Genomic DNA, 14856 nt, shown 5'->3' with positions numbered 1-14856 from the left:
GACTGCTTGTAGCTATTCTTTGTTCATCATAACCTTGCAGAGGCTAATCATTCTGTTCCCTATGAGTGGAATAATTGATAATGGACAACATTTAATGTGGTGACCTATTAAAATATAAGCACCTATTTTATTTCCTGGTCTGTTTTATTCAGGGGTAGAATCAGGGCTTGTCCAGATCAGACTCTGGCCAAGGGCCCAAGTCCATCTGAAGGCCCACTCAGCCTGGCCAACCCCTGAACCCTCAATACTGGTGGTCTTACTAACTGACTACATCCCTCTACTACTTGATAAGTGAAAGAATATACATAGCTTCTGGGTGGCAACAGGCAAAGGGGAAATAACAGAGCAATGTTGATGTTGTGGTGTGTGCTCCCTGAAGCATTTGGTGGGCCACTGTGAAATACAGAAAGTTGGACTAGATGGGCCTTTGGCCTGATCCAGCAGGGCTCTTCTTATGTTCTTATGAGGGAGAATGTTGAAAGAACTCCTGTTTCCCCAAGCTCCCTCTGACTAGCAAGGCCAGATACATTATTGCATGTATTGTATTTATTAAATTATATTTTTTATAAGTCATGACTAACCTCAAGTCAATCTCCTCAGATACCAGGAGATCTTCAGCTAGCATTAGCAAACTTGGTCACGGTATCAAATCTTCCATCAAAAATGTGATTATTTACGGGGTCATCAGCTGAATAGGGAAGGAAACTGGTAGTTCTATCTGCTTGCACCATTCCAGCCTAAAAAGCAGATAGGGAGTATCTGAGACCCCCATCCCGAAGTGGACAGAATACCAGAGTTCTTATTTAAAAAACTGCAGTGCCACCCATGAGCAATCGGATGTGACAACTCATTGAATTACCCATGAACATGAACTGGGCAGGCAAGTAGTCAAACTGGTTTAATAAAAATCCCAAAAGACAAGAAATTAATTCAAAAGGGGGAATGAGTAGACAAAATACAAGCAGGCTGATGGAAAATGTCTGAACTCAGCTGAGTGCACATACAAAAGGTGTACACTTGACCAAATTGAGACAATGATCATAAATGTCCAGCAGAGGGAGCTAGGACACTGCTCAAGAGCTGACACCCAGATAAATTGATGACCTGTGCAAACTGAATTGAACAAAGCAAACAAAACACAATCAATTTCCCAAAAGCACCCAGCTAGGATTATAAACGCTATAACTTGCTATTGCTACTTGCATTTTTCCTGGAGTCCCAGTCCCAGCACTTACTGGAGAGTGAGCTGTGGTTTTTGTTTGTTTGTTTGTTGTTGTTTTTCTGTGAACCAGCAGTTTGTTTCACAGCAGACCTGGCACATGAGCATTCTTGTGCTTCAACTTGTGCTTCAACTTGTGCTTCAACAACTGTTACCCTGCACATGCCTGATCTTCTCTGATCTCGGAAGTTAAGCAGGGTCAGGCCTGGTTAGTACTTGGATGGGAGACCGCCTGGGAATACCGGGTGCTGTAGGCTTATACCATAGTTTTTCGAGACTGAAGGTTGCCAACCAACCAACCTAGGTTTGATGATGTCATCAAGGTGCCTCCTCATTGGAGGAGTTGAACCCACCTGGACACTCCATCCCACCTCTTTACTAAAGAAAGGGGATGGATGCCTGCTATCTTTGAGATGCAAATCCAGCATATGCACCCATCACACCTGTAGAAATGTTCTGAATTGGTTTTTTTGTTGTTTTTTTTTTAAAAACCAAACCATGAAGAGACCAGTTGGTCACACTCTGGCATCAGTGCACAAAGCAGAGCCTAGTTCTGCCTGTAGGCAACTCTACGAATTGCGCAGACGCATTTGAAAAATATTCATAATTAGCTATTTAAATAGACATTCTTTCATTTCTTCAGGCAAGGCATGTATCTTTTTAACAAACTCAAATACGCCATAATAACATCATAACACATTTCTACAGTTTAACTGTTATGTTACTTTACATTGCCTCAAGAGAAAGCAGATCTGTAATGTAATAAGCTTTGGGTGGGAATCACTCTCATTGCTCAGTCACGGCAGAATTGTTTAAGAAAGGCCCACTATTACTGTGGGTCCTTGACAAGATATTGAGCATTCACAAATTCCACTGATTGCAGAAGGCAGTTTGAAGGATCTCAGAAAACTGAAGCATCCCGTCTAAAATCACACTAAAATGACCTACACAAAATTGCAAATGTAGAATAATCAGAATCAGGGCAAGCCCATTCAAGAAGCCAACGTCACCTCAGGCACCTCCATCTGCTCCTTTCTCCACACCCTCACTTGAATGAGAAAGAGGGGGCTGGAGCAAAAGTGGGAAGGAAGAGTGAGGGGCAGCGCAAAAGAGGACGTTTGGAGGAGAGAAGACAGGGGCACTAGAACAAGGGGCAATGAGAGGTGGTGCATCAAGTGAGGAAGGCAGCGTGTGGCACTCTATCTCAGGAACCAGCAGGCCTTCTTTCACCTCTCAGGGCTCAATGGTCCAATTGTATACTGGGAGTGGGCTACTTTGGACCAACCCCAGTTGCATAAGAAGGTCCACGTGGCACAATGTTCTTTCTTTCTTTCTTTCTTTCTTTCTTTCTTTCTTTCTTTCTTTCTTTCTCATTTTAATACAAAGAGCTTCAAAGAGCTCAGGGCGGTATACACAGCTGCTCCCTTCCTTTTGTCCTCACAACATCGCTGTGAGGAATGTGAGGCTATGAGAAAGTGACTGGCCAAGGTCACCCAGGAAGCTTCATGACTGACAGGGGATTCGAACCTGGATCTTCCAGGTCTAAGTCCACCTCCCAAATCACTACACAACCCTGGTTTTCCTCCTCCCTGCATAACTGCTCTGCCTACCCCAAGCCCAACAGCATTTGAGAGTACTGCTCTATATGCCCGAGCAACGGGAGCATTTTTTGCCCCCATCCCACATGGCATGAAAGATAAGATGTCAAACTAGTTCACTTCTGGTTTGATATGCTGGATTGTTTATAAATTGTAATGTGTTCAAGCCACCATTTCCCAAGTTCAGACAAAGCTGGGATCTTGGTTTATAATAAATGAGAAATTTCTTCTCATGAGTGAAGGTATGGGGAGAAATGTACGAGAAATGTACGTATACCTTATACTCTTAACAGCCCTGTATACTCATGTGGGCTTGCCCCTGAAACAGCAGTGACAGAACTCACTCAATGCAAGTATGGTATTTTATTTGAAATAAGTTCTACTGAAATCTCAGTTTTTAAATATGACACAAGGTTTGTAGAACTCATTCGAGAACTATCTTCTTTTTCAAATAAATACATGAATAAAGAAGTTGTACAAAATGTTTTTAGCTGCTGCATAAAAAGTGTAACGATTCAACAATTCTTTTAATGAAATGGGTTAAACCTAATTATTACTTATATTTTCATCTGGGATACAGTACATTATCAAATGCTTATCACAAACCTGGATATTTTCAGATAGCATTGTGGAAAAAGAACTTTTAAAGAGTTTAGATAATGCCGTCAAATTGCCATAGAAATGCCTTCTACCGTGGGTTGAGATGCAATTCAAGATTTGCTTATGTTTTGTGCAGATGCATTGAAACTGGGGATAAGCGATAAGAAAATCAAGAGTAAAACTGACACTTGTCAAGCTGGAATGCTGATTTTTGCATCTGATTGAGATTGACTCCTTTGATGCAGAACAAAGTGTACATCAAAAGGACCCCAAAGAATAATAAGTGGCAAGTGTTCCAAACAGTGTCATTAAAGACTCTCTTAATTTTTAAAGGGTTTCTTACATAATGGGGGGGGGGAATATGAATAGTGAATCTGCTCGTAAGCAACAGAGCACAAAGCCAGACACGCTGTTGATGGAGGTGGAAAGTGCATTTCTGCTCAATTATTATTATGCAGTTCCTTTTTAACTGGTTACTTGCCAGCACACATCACTACAAAGTACTTTAATGACTGCAAATTTGTTCAGATTATGCTCCTCCAATCCAGCAAAGAAAATGCAAGCATGGAATTGATTTCTCCACAATTCAGCTTCCTTGACCCCCTTTCCAATGGTTGGCATTTGAAAAGCTTGGGTGGCTGAGGGGGGAGGGGTCTAGAGCCAGGATGGTGTCACCTAAGAGGGTCTGGGCAGGTTAGCTTCCTCCCTTCAGGATAGGTGCCCGCACTTGATAGGGGAGAAAGGATCTGTTGCAGTTGTAAATGGATCAGTTGTTCAATAAATGTGGTCCGTTTTATTCCAAATCACATGTTCTTGTGTCTTTTGTGGTGGGTACCCAGGCAATGTGTGTATTAAAACCTGGACAACGTGTGTATTAAAACCTGGGCAATGTAAGTATTAAAAGGCAACTTTTAAGAAAGCAACTTGTATCACAGCTTATTGTCAACTGCTTTTTCTTCTCTTTTACCAGGAGCTCTTTTTAGAATGCTGTACAGCAATGTCTCTCTGCCAGTGGTATGCATACTACCAGTGGTATTTGAGATGGTGCCTGGTAGAATTCACAGGACCCCTGGACCCCTGCCACCCAGCAGTGAGACCAAGAATGTGACACGACAAACAGCAGTAGCATGCTTTTCCACTCTCAAAATATCCCTCCTGTCCACCCTGAGTCTCTTACTGGTGTTTGTCACATCGCATATGGCCTCCCAACCCAGGAGTAACTGGCAAGCATGTCAGCCCAGTTACTTCCAGCGGTGCTTTGAATAGGTGGACCGTGTGAAGTGGTACGGCGGAGGGCGAACATTGAGAAACACTGCTGTATAGTCTACACAGATATTTTGGTGAGGCAACTTGTCAGTAACGATATGACAATAGGTTGTCATATCTTTACATATCAGTAAAGATATGACAACATCAGAATACTTCATCAGCTCAGGCCTTCATCTTCACTTCACGAAGTGAGGATTTCATCTCACTTCATTGGAATTTCATGGGAACCTGTACTGGATAGAGCATGGATGGATTTGGTTTCCGTAAATAACCATGCAGAAGAGCTATTGATTTTCACATGTGCACTTGAACAAAGTCAAAGAATGTCAACATGGTCCAATTTCTCTCATTCTTGCCTTTTCATTTTTTGACTCTTATTGATATTTTCCCTGCTAAGTAAATAAGTGCCTTTTAATCACCTACTTACCTCAGACACATTTCACATCCCGCAAGCAAGGCAAACGGAACTCCTAGGAGAAAAGCAAACTGACCGTTGCTCATTTATAAAGCTTAATTGTATGCAATTCTCAGAGTGCTTATTGCTTGGTATTGAGGTTCCATTACAAATAATGAATGGGAAGCGCATTCCCTGCTATGCCTTTCTAAAATCCCAGGCCAAATGCCAGATTAAAGCTGAAAGTTTAAGGAGCCAAGCTCCAATGTTCAAATATTTCTAGTATGCTAGTATGCTGGAATGAGAAGATAGATAAAGTAAAAATGATCAAAGGCCATCATTTCACAATACACTAAAAAGTCCTATAGAAATGCTTATACATATTGAGAAGCATCCAGAGTAACACTTTGACAGCCCGATCCTAATGGCCTGCCCTGGAACTGGCCTGCCCCATATCCACTGCGGGGTTGGGACTGAGGCTAGCTGTGGTGCAAGTTGGAGTCAGGGGAATGAACTCCCCTTACCCCATGTTGCGCTGCAGCCAGTCCTACTGGGCTACTCAGATTTGCATCAGAGAAATTGCTGATGCAAGTGCCGGAGTCTGGTCCCACGCCCCTCCCCAAGCTGGCCCGCTCACCAACCTGCCTGCTGTATGCCCTGGAACACCTTTGTTCCACCCTCCCACTGCACCCCCTGTGCCAGTGCAAGGTTGCCCTCAGCTGGTGCAACCTTACCTTCCTGGAGCAGCGTGGTAAAGGCAGCCTCGATGGGCCAGCACAACCACAGGCCAGAACTTGCCCTTACTCTGGCCCAGCAGACTCCAGAGGAGATGCATGTTTGTGATTGTACTGGGCCGGTGCAAGGGGCTTGTGCCAGCCTAGAGAGTGCTTAGGACTCACGGATGTCTTGATTCACAGATGCGCACTCCATGAACACAGACTCTGTTGAAGAATGGAATGAGCATCCTACTTGCACAAAGTCCCCTTCCACTTGTACAAGGACCCTTTGCAAAAGCAAAGCCCTTCTTCCATTTTTGGAGGGAGCCTTCATTCATAGGCTGCACATCCTTGAATGGAAAGATCAGCTTGGATGCCACTAAATATGTACAAGCATTTCTGTAGGATTTCTGAGTGTACAACAGAATGATGATCTTTGTCATTTTTACTTATGGTTACAGTCTACATACCTTTGAACCTGTGCATGTCAAACAGGGATGGGAACTTGAGTCAGGTGACTTGAGTCCAAGTTGCAAAAATCAGCATTTTTTACTGATTCATGTACACTCGAGTCAAGCGTATGGAAGACTAGGCAAAACACTCAAGTCAAGGGCCCCTAACTTGGCACTCGGTCCCTACACATGCGGACTCAGGTCTGTGTGTCTATGGGTGTGCTTGCTTACTGTTTTCGTGGCATGAAAAACCTCATGTGGCCATCATTCAGACCAGGTGAGCAGCAGGAAGTTTCCAGCCAAGAGGCAGGGAAGGTTTAATGTTTGCTTTCGCATCTGAGCAGGAGGAGAGAGGTGGAACCAGACTCTCTTGCCCATCTCTGAAGGAACCAATGATCATTGGATGAAGCATGGGAGATCTGATTTGTTTCTTTGAATGAGGGAGGGTAGGAGGAGAAGCCCAAGGGGGTTCTTACCTTGGAATTGGCTGGAGAAGTCCAAGGAAAAAGAGGCAGGGAAGTGGGGAGGGGAAGTTGGTAGAAATCACGCTTTCCAGTCGCATTGCTGCTGTGAGCTCCATTGTTACTTGGGAGGAGGAAGCCCCATTGAATGCAGTGGGACTACTTCTGAGTACAGCTGCAAAGGATTGGGTTGTCCTGGTAAGCCTTGCAGCTGCTGCGCTTGACCCTCATAAGAACATAAGAACAACCCCACTGGATCGGTCCATATGCCCATATAGTCCAGCTTCCTGTATCTCACAGCAGCCCACCAAATGCCCCAGGGAGCACACCAGATAACAGGAGACCTGCATCCCGGTGCCCTCCCTTGCATCTGACATAGTCCATTTCTAAAATCAGGAGGTTGCACACACACATCATGGCTTGTAACCCATAATGGATTTTTTCTCCAGAAACTTGTCCAATCCCCTTTTCAAGGCATCCAGGCCAAATACTGTCTTCTCATCCTGCGGCAAGGAGTTCCACAGACCAACCACACACCAAGTAAAGAAATTTTTTTTTTTGTCTGTCCTAACTCTCCCAACACTCAATTTTAGTGGAAGTCCCCTGGTTCTGGTGTTATGTGAGAGTGTAAAGAGCATCTCTTTATCCAATTTACCCTTCCCATGCATAATTTTGTATGTCTCAATCATGTCCTCCCTCAGGTGTCTCTTTTCTAGCCCGAAGATTCCAAAGTGCCGTATCCTTTCTTCATAAGGAAGGTGCCCCAGCCCAGTAATGATCTTAGTCGCTCTCTTTTGCACCTTTTCCATTTCCACTATGTCCTCTTTGAGATGTGGTGACCAGAACTGGACTCAATACTCCAGGTATGGCCTTACCATTGATTTGTACAATGGCATGACAATATTAGCTGTTTTGTTCTCAATACCTTTTCTAATGATCCCAAGCATAGAATTGGCCTTCAACTGCCACAGCACATTGGGTCAACACTTTCATTGACTTGTCCACAACCACCCCAAGATCTCTCTCCTGATCTGTCACAGACAGCTCAGAACCTATCAGCCTATATGTGAAGTTTTGATTTTTTTGCCCCAATGTGCATGACTTTACACTTACTTACACTGAAACACAGCTGCCATTTTTCTGCTCATTCTGCCAGTTTGGAGAGATCCTTCTGGAACTCCTCACAATCACTAATAGTCTTCACCACTTGGAAAAGTTTGGTGTCGTCTGCAAACTTAGCCACCTCACTGCTCACCCCTGTCTCCAGGTCATTTAGGAAGAGGTTGAAGAGGTCCCAGGACAGATCCTTGGGGCACACCACTTTTCACCTCTTTCCATTGTGAAAATTGCCCATTGACACCCACTCTGTTTCCTGGTCTTCAATCAGTTCTCAATCCATGAGAGGACCTGCCCTCTAAGCCCTCTAACAAATATAAAGCATAAAAAAAAAGGATTATACTGTCAGTTATCCAGTATTTCTGGATAATGTATATTTTACTTCATCATCGGTTATGAAGTAAAATATACATTCAATAGCAAGTATCATCACTTTAAAATTTCACAATGTTATCTTAAAACCAATTCATGCAGGTATTCTCTGAACTGGACTCAGAAGGAATAAAATGAAAGGTTCTACCCACAGGAAGAATTAATCTTCTCCTGAAAGTTGTAATCAAGTCAAAGATGCAAGAGCACACCTGAATTCACAGGCCCAGTGGTTTTGTATGTCATACCATTACAGAGTTATTTTGGTTGACTTTGTTTTAATATATTTTAGCATATGTTTTCACAGGAGGCCAGAGGAGTAATGTGTTTATGTCTTTGCTGTTAAATCATTAATTTTGTTACACTGTATGCTGACATTTTATTGGAAAAGTCTTTTTCCCCTTCTGGTAAGGATATATTGGCTGAGAATTCAGATAACACAAATGCTTTCTCTTGTAGTAACACATGTACGCTTCCCTAAAGGCGCAGTTTATTTTTCTTAAATTTGGTTTTCCTAAACCATACATCTACCACATTACTTTCAATGCCATTTAGAAAGAGAGCTTTAAATGCTCACATTCAATTCTATTTAATATGTCATTTTGGGTTTGATTAGTTGCAGAACACCAAGCATAGTTCTGTCTCAGTTTCATTACCTATGGGTTTAATCTCATCACACTCTTTCTGACAGTGTTTTATTGAGTTTGACGGTTGCCCAAAGGCCTTCCTGACATGTGCCAGTGCATGGGTCCAGAAACCATAACTTTTATTCATTTATAGCAGTATTGGCTCTAAATGTGGGTCCCTGAACCTACAGTCATGCAGAATCCATCGCAGCAGCCACATACAAGTGAATAATGGAACTCTCTCTCTCTCTCTCTCTCTCTCTCTCTCTCTCTCTCTCTCTCTCTCTCTCTCTCTCTCTGTGATGATCAGATGACCACCATGTGGGGCAATGACTAATAGGAAGGGTTATTTGGCCCTCTGCACTGACCCTGTCTATGTGGTTTACATCATTCACACATATACCACAGCCATACAGGATTGTCCTACAAGAAAATTGGAGATAGCATCGCAAAGTGACTATGGCTACAATCCTAACCACACTTTCCTGAGAGTAAGCCCCATTGAACAAAATAGGACTTACTTCTAAGTAGACCTGGTTAGGATCATGCCCTATGGGCCCAATCCTATCCAACCTTCCAGTGCCAATACAGCCACAGTGCAGGCCTAAGGTAAGGTAAACCCTTACCTTGAGGATGCCTCCATGACTGCCCCCTCACTGCAGGACAAATGCCACATTGGCGCAGCTGCATTGGCACTGGAAAGTTGGGTAGGATTGGGCCTATGAGACTGAGCTCACAGAGACTGAGTTGTGCTTAGCCAGAACTCACTAGGAAGCTTTAGGCAACATTAAGCAAGCCATTAAGCAAGCCACCCCCTTATTATTAAGGGGATAGAGATGATCAGCTTACATGGTTGTTGTAGGTAGAATATCATGATTATGCATGTGATTTTTTTTTTTTTTTTTTTAGTAACTGAACAAGTGTTATACAAATGTAAACGTTATGACTGGGATCATAGCCTTGCTTACGACATCAGATAAGCACGCCATTTAAGCATTTCCCGACTATGCTCCAATTATAGTCATATATTAAAGCCATGCCATTCTGATAGGCATTGCCACCAGTGAGATACCCGGTATCGCAGAAGGTACAAAGTAGCAATAAATCACTAGGAAAAAGAATCCCTTTGGAAAGATTTGTATGGGGAAGGTGACATAAAAGGAGACTCTTCAACCCACGGAGCATTGTGGCATAAGCTTCATTTATCTCTTGCACTAGCTAGCAATTGTTCTTCCTGGCAAACTTTCCTGAAGCAATTAATATTAACTATAAAGTATCCATCAATATGACAGGTTGTACTTACTTTATCCCATCAAATCCTATGAAGATAGGATCAGATCAGGGAGTTGCATTAGTGGAGGTGGCAGGGGAGGGTGCCTGAAAACCCAGCAGGGGGAGGGCAAAACAATGTTTCAGACTTCATGCACAGGGGATGTATTGCTTCCTTTGACCTGCCAGAGCATCTTTGTCATATCTGACTTCTGGGATGTGAATGTGTCCCTTACAAGTATTCTTTACAACTTGGAAATGCAACGTGGTTAACAGCCTGTGCACTTTGTATTTGATAATAATTTATACCTTGTGGACAGTGTGAATGTTTTAAACTATAACATGTGGTACATGTCATTTTAAATTACTCAGAAGGTGTGCAATCCTCTTATGTTCTAAGCGGCATTTCATAGTACAATAGTATCTCCTATTATGTATATGGGTAAAATTGGATGTGCCTATGTTCCTGGGAAACGGGAACATATTTGCTGTGGAAAGCAGCGCTATAAGAGGTAATAATGACAAGGATCCAACATAGATGGTTTCACACAGTAGTTGAATGCGTAGCATTGAACGCTAGCATCATGAGCCCTTTGAGGACAAGGAACAATTTACTGATTAATTTTGCCGTGTAAACTGCTTTGTGTACCAGTGGCAGACTTCCCCAGCCCCGTACCCAGGGCAAAGATCTGCAGTGGTGCCCTCCACGAGATGCCACCCCCTCATGTGCGGATCTTCTGCCCCCCGCCACTCACTACAATGTTATGTAGCCTCATGAGACTCCAGAATGCACCAGGGAAGCCTGAGGCTTCCCCACAGTCTTCAACGGAGCCTCTGGCAAACCAGAAACACAGTTTCTGACCGCACCTGGCACCTTGGAGAGGCATCCGCATGGTCCTAGAGGTGTGCAGGCCTCTGCACCTGTGTCATTTACCCCATTCAGTGAATAGCAGTTCTGCTACTGTTGTGAACTACTCTTGTTGAAAAGCACTAAAAAAATTTCCTTAGTACTACTAATAATAATACTTCAAGCTGTACATGGAGCTCAACTATGATAATATAACATAGTATTTAGTTTTCTTCCTTAGTCAACTCCTGTGCCACATGTATGCAACTCCTTACTTTTATGGGGGAAAAGCTTATGTTATGTCAGCTCCATGTAAAAAGCTACTGAGAGTCATTTCCTGAAATTCTTTGCTGGATAGAAAGAAAGGCACCACTGAAAGACACAAAAGTTTCCAATGTGTAGCATAATGTTCATAGTCTGACTCAGATGGATAGCTGACAAAGTGCTTCGATTGTGCTGGAAGTCATACACTGTTTCTTATTTTTAAACAGAAAGTATAATATTTGGACCTTGCCGCCCAAAGGCATTCCTGCTGGGACTTCTTGACCTTTAAGCTTCCATTGTACAAATATATTATAAAATGTTCTGACTACTGACATTCAGAAATCTGTAATTAGGTACACTTACAGACAACAGGCATAGAAAGCAGAGTTGCTGGGAGTAATTTTAAGGAGAGGTGTCATGACTCAGATCTGCCTGAAATCCATCCCCTTTGAACTGGAAGCAGTGTCCCTAATCCCAGAGATATGTGATCTGGTTCTAGTTGTGTGGTGGTGAACAAAAGTCACTATGACTACAGAGGTGACCCATGATTTCTCATAAAAAAATGCCCTCTCACATCAGCAGCGGACCTCCCCAACCCCATGCCCAGGGTAAAGGTCCATGATAGTGCCACCCCAAAGGCTATCACCACCCCCCACGCAGAAATCCACCACCCCCACTCACCAGAGGCTCATGGAACCTCGTGTGACCTCCACCCATGTCGGAAAAACCTCTGTGAGGTTCCCAGACGCTATAAACTGTGCTTCCAGAAAACCGGAAGCACAGTTTTCGCCCCCGTCAGGAGTCTCAGAGTGGCTTACGCAGGGCCCTAGCACCTCGTGCCTGGGGCTTTTGCCCCATCGGACTTTATGATAGGTCCACAACTGTCTCACATGTTGCCTTGCCACACCAAAGGCAACCCTTCCCCTTACCCAGCAATGCACCAACGGAGGTGACTGGACCCAGCGCATTAGTGATATACGGACACCAAGGCAGGTTGAGGAACAGGTTCGGTAATGAAGAAGAATCTACCAGAGAACAAAGAACATGAGGTCATAGTGCCTAGGGTTAAATAAATAAATAAATAAATAAATAAATATAAATATAAATATAAATATAAATATAAATATTACCCTATGGAATCCTGGGTGGGGTGAACTAATCAAGAAATTCTCCTTTGCTGTTGAGAACCCCTGCTGAGCCACTGAAGATGTGACTCATTTATGTACATCCTTAATGGAAGTTCATTCATGGGGCTGGTAAGGACAGTTGGAGTAAAGAATACTTCTTTTGGTTTGCTAAATTTGTTTTCCTAAAGTTAGAAGCTCTTAGGCTGTACTCACAAGATGCAGTTTTGCTGTTCCAACAGGATTTGGAACTGGTATGTTCCATCTGGTTTTTGAAGCTGTGAAAACACCCATTGAATGTAAGGAGCAGAATGTAAGGAGTCTGCATGAGCATTCTAAAACAGACCAAATTCCATTCGATCAATTGGAAGGGTGATTACCTGACTTTAATCAAAAATATGGCCTTCCTGGTCTGTGGTTCCCAAGTGTTTTGCCATTGTTCCAGCAAATAATCATATTACCAGTCTGAACCATGCTCTCCTGGCAGGCAGGCAGCACCATGTAAACATGTATACATGAAGGTCTTCTGGCACAAAAGTTGCCACAGAGTAACCATGAAATCATATGCATGTTCACGCAGAAAAAATGTTCCACTGTACTCATGAAACTTACTCCCAGACTGGGTGAATACAGTTGCAGCCAAAGAACATTTTGAGCAATCTGTTTAATAAAAAATAAATAAATGTCCCCTGCAACTTTTCTAAACATGGATTCGATAAGGTTGTAGGGCACAAAAGAAACTTAGTTAAACTATATGAAATAATTGTGCTTTTCTTCCCCAGTCCCTTGAATACATTGAGAGCTTTTCATTAGTTCTAGTAAGTTGAGGCTTTTTTTCCCCTTGGTAACACAAGGAAAAGGAGGACACCAAGCCAGCAACTTTAATATAAGGCTGCTTAAGTAGCCTGATAAGATAGGAACTCTAATTGTAGACTTGGAGTGATAAAAAAAAAAAAGCACCACTGCAGCAATTAATTAAATGAAGTATCTTGAACAAGGATCTTAAATCTTATGTAAGTACAAGGTCTAGTACTCTTTTGTGCAGAGAAAAGAAATAAGTACAAGAGGTGTGAAACACGTGTTGGGCAGCAACACCAAAACCATACAAAGATTTTGGAAAGAACAGGCGAATACTGTACAGAATTTAGTCTACATTTACCATCTCAAGAAACAAGAAGAAACTGTTGGTTTCAGAGTTGCATACAAAGGCAGGTGGAAATCAGTCTTTGTAGTAGATAAAATAAAGATTATAAACTAAACTCATTTCCAGACGTGACTATAGATATGGAAGGAAACCTCAGGCTTCAGTAGTTGAAAGATAGCCCATAGAAACTCAGTATATGCACACATTGGGTTGTGTGATTATCTATGGGTACTGTGGCCAAATGAAACAGAAAAGTCATTAATTACTCTCTTATTAAATGGTAAAAATTAACCATTGTGGACCATATAACCAGAACAATGTAGTATGATAATGATAAGAGTGATAATAACCCCAATGATAATAACTGGGGTCCAAAATCAGAAATGTGTCATGTGGAGGTGGCAGAAGAGGCGGAACCGCCCTACCAGAGTCCTCCAAAAATCGCCACAGCCTAACTGGTGATCGCACATGTGGTCCACTCGCTTGCACCCGAATAAGTAGGTGGATTACATATGGGATCACCAGAATAGGCTGAAGTTGTCCATGGAGGACACCAGTGAGATAGTTCTGCCTCATATGCCACCCCGCATTGCATGTCCCCACTAATTGGAATCTAGTGGGACTCTTCCCTGATTTATTTACAGGCAAAGAAAATTGAGCTACCTTATCTAGTCAGAGGTTGCCTTATTAAAGCTGCAATCCTACGCACACTGTGTTCAAAGAGTACACCCCTTTGAACACAGAGGGACTTACTTCCAGGTAAACATGCTCAGAGTTGCACTGTAAGTCGTTTTGTCTGGGCAAAAAATGCTGAACATTGAACGCGTAAAAGAAAATGCAGAAAGCACATGGACTGATCAGAGAGGAAACAAAAGAATATTCAGAAAAAGCATGTATGCCACTAAGTCCTATGACATACATACAGTGATAATTCCAGAGGCCTGGCTTTGTATACACAATTGTTGCTCCATAACCACAGGAATGACCTTGAGCATTTACTACATATTTTCTTAGAGCATCTGACCAGGATCAGTCAAGTGGTCATCAAGAAGTGATCATTTACTGATGTCCGTCTTTATTGCCCTGGATTTATCACAGAGTATAGCAGCAAAGTGTCATCTGAAGCACCCTAAGTAAGAAAATTGCTAGGGAAGGAAGTGCTTTAAGCTGGGGGGGGGGGGAGAAGAAAAAAAATCAGTGTTGCAAGAAGAATACAGACTACAACAAAAAAAGGGCTGAAATAATGGGGTGGGGAAGGGGAATTTTCACATAACAAAAAGCAGCTATGGGGAAAGGGAGGGTACATGATCCAGACTGGGACTCTGACCAATATTTCCTCTAAGGATTCTGTGCCACTGCATGGACCTCATAGGTTGATGCCTGGTGGT

General features: G+C 42.8%; 1 pseudogene; it reads left to right on the top strand.

The window, feature by feature from the left end:
• The first annotated feature begins 1359 nt into the window (after positions 1–1359).
• On the top strand, positions 1360–1476 carry LOC136647275 (5S ribosomal RNA; annotated as a pseudogene).
• The last annotated feature ends 13380 nt before the right edge of the window (positions 1477–14856 follow it).

Source organism: Tiliqua scincoides, chromosome 3, assembly GCF_035046505.1.
Source record: "Tiliqua scincoides isolate rTilSci1 chromosome 3, rTilSci1.hap2, whole genome shotgun sequence".
Classification (NCBI taxonomy): domain Eukaryota; kingdom Metazoa; phylum Chordata; class Lepidosauria; order Squamata; family Scincidae; genus Tiliqua; species Tiliqua scincoides.
The sequence above is the reverse complement of the archived record's forward strand: the minus strand, read 5'-3'. Positions and strand labels throughout refer to the sequence as shown.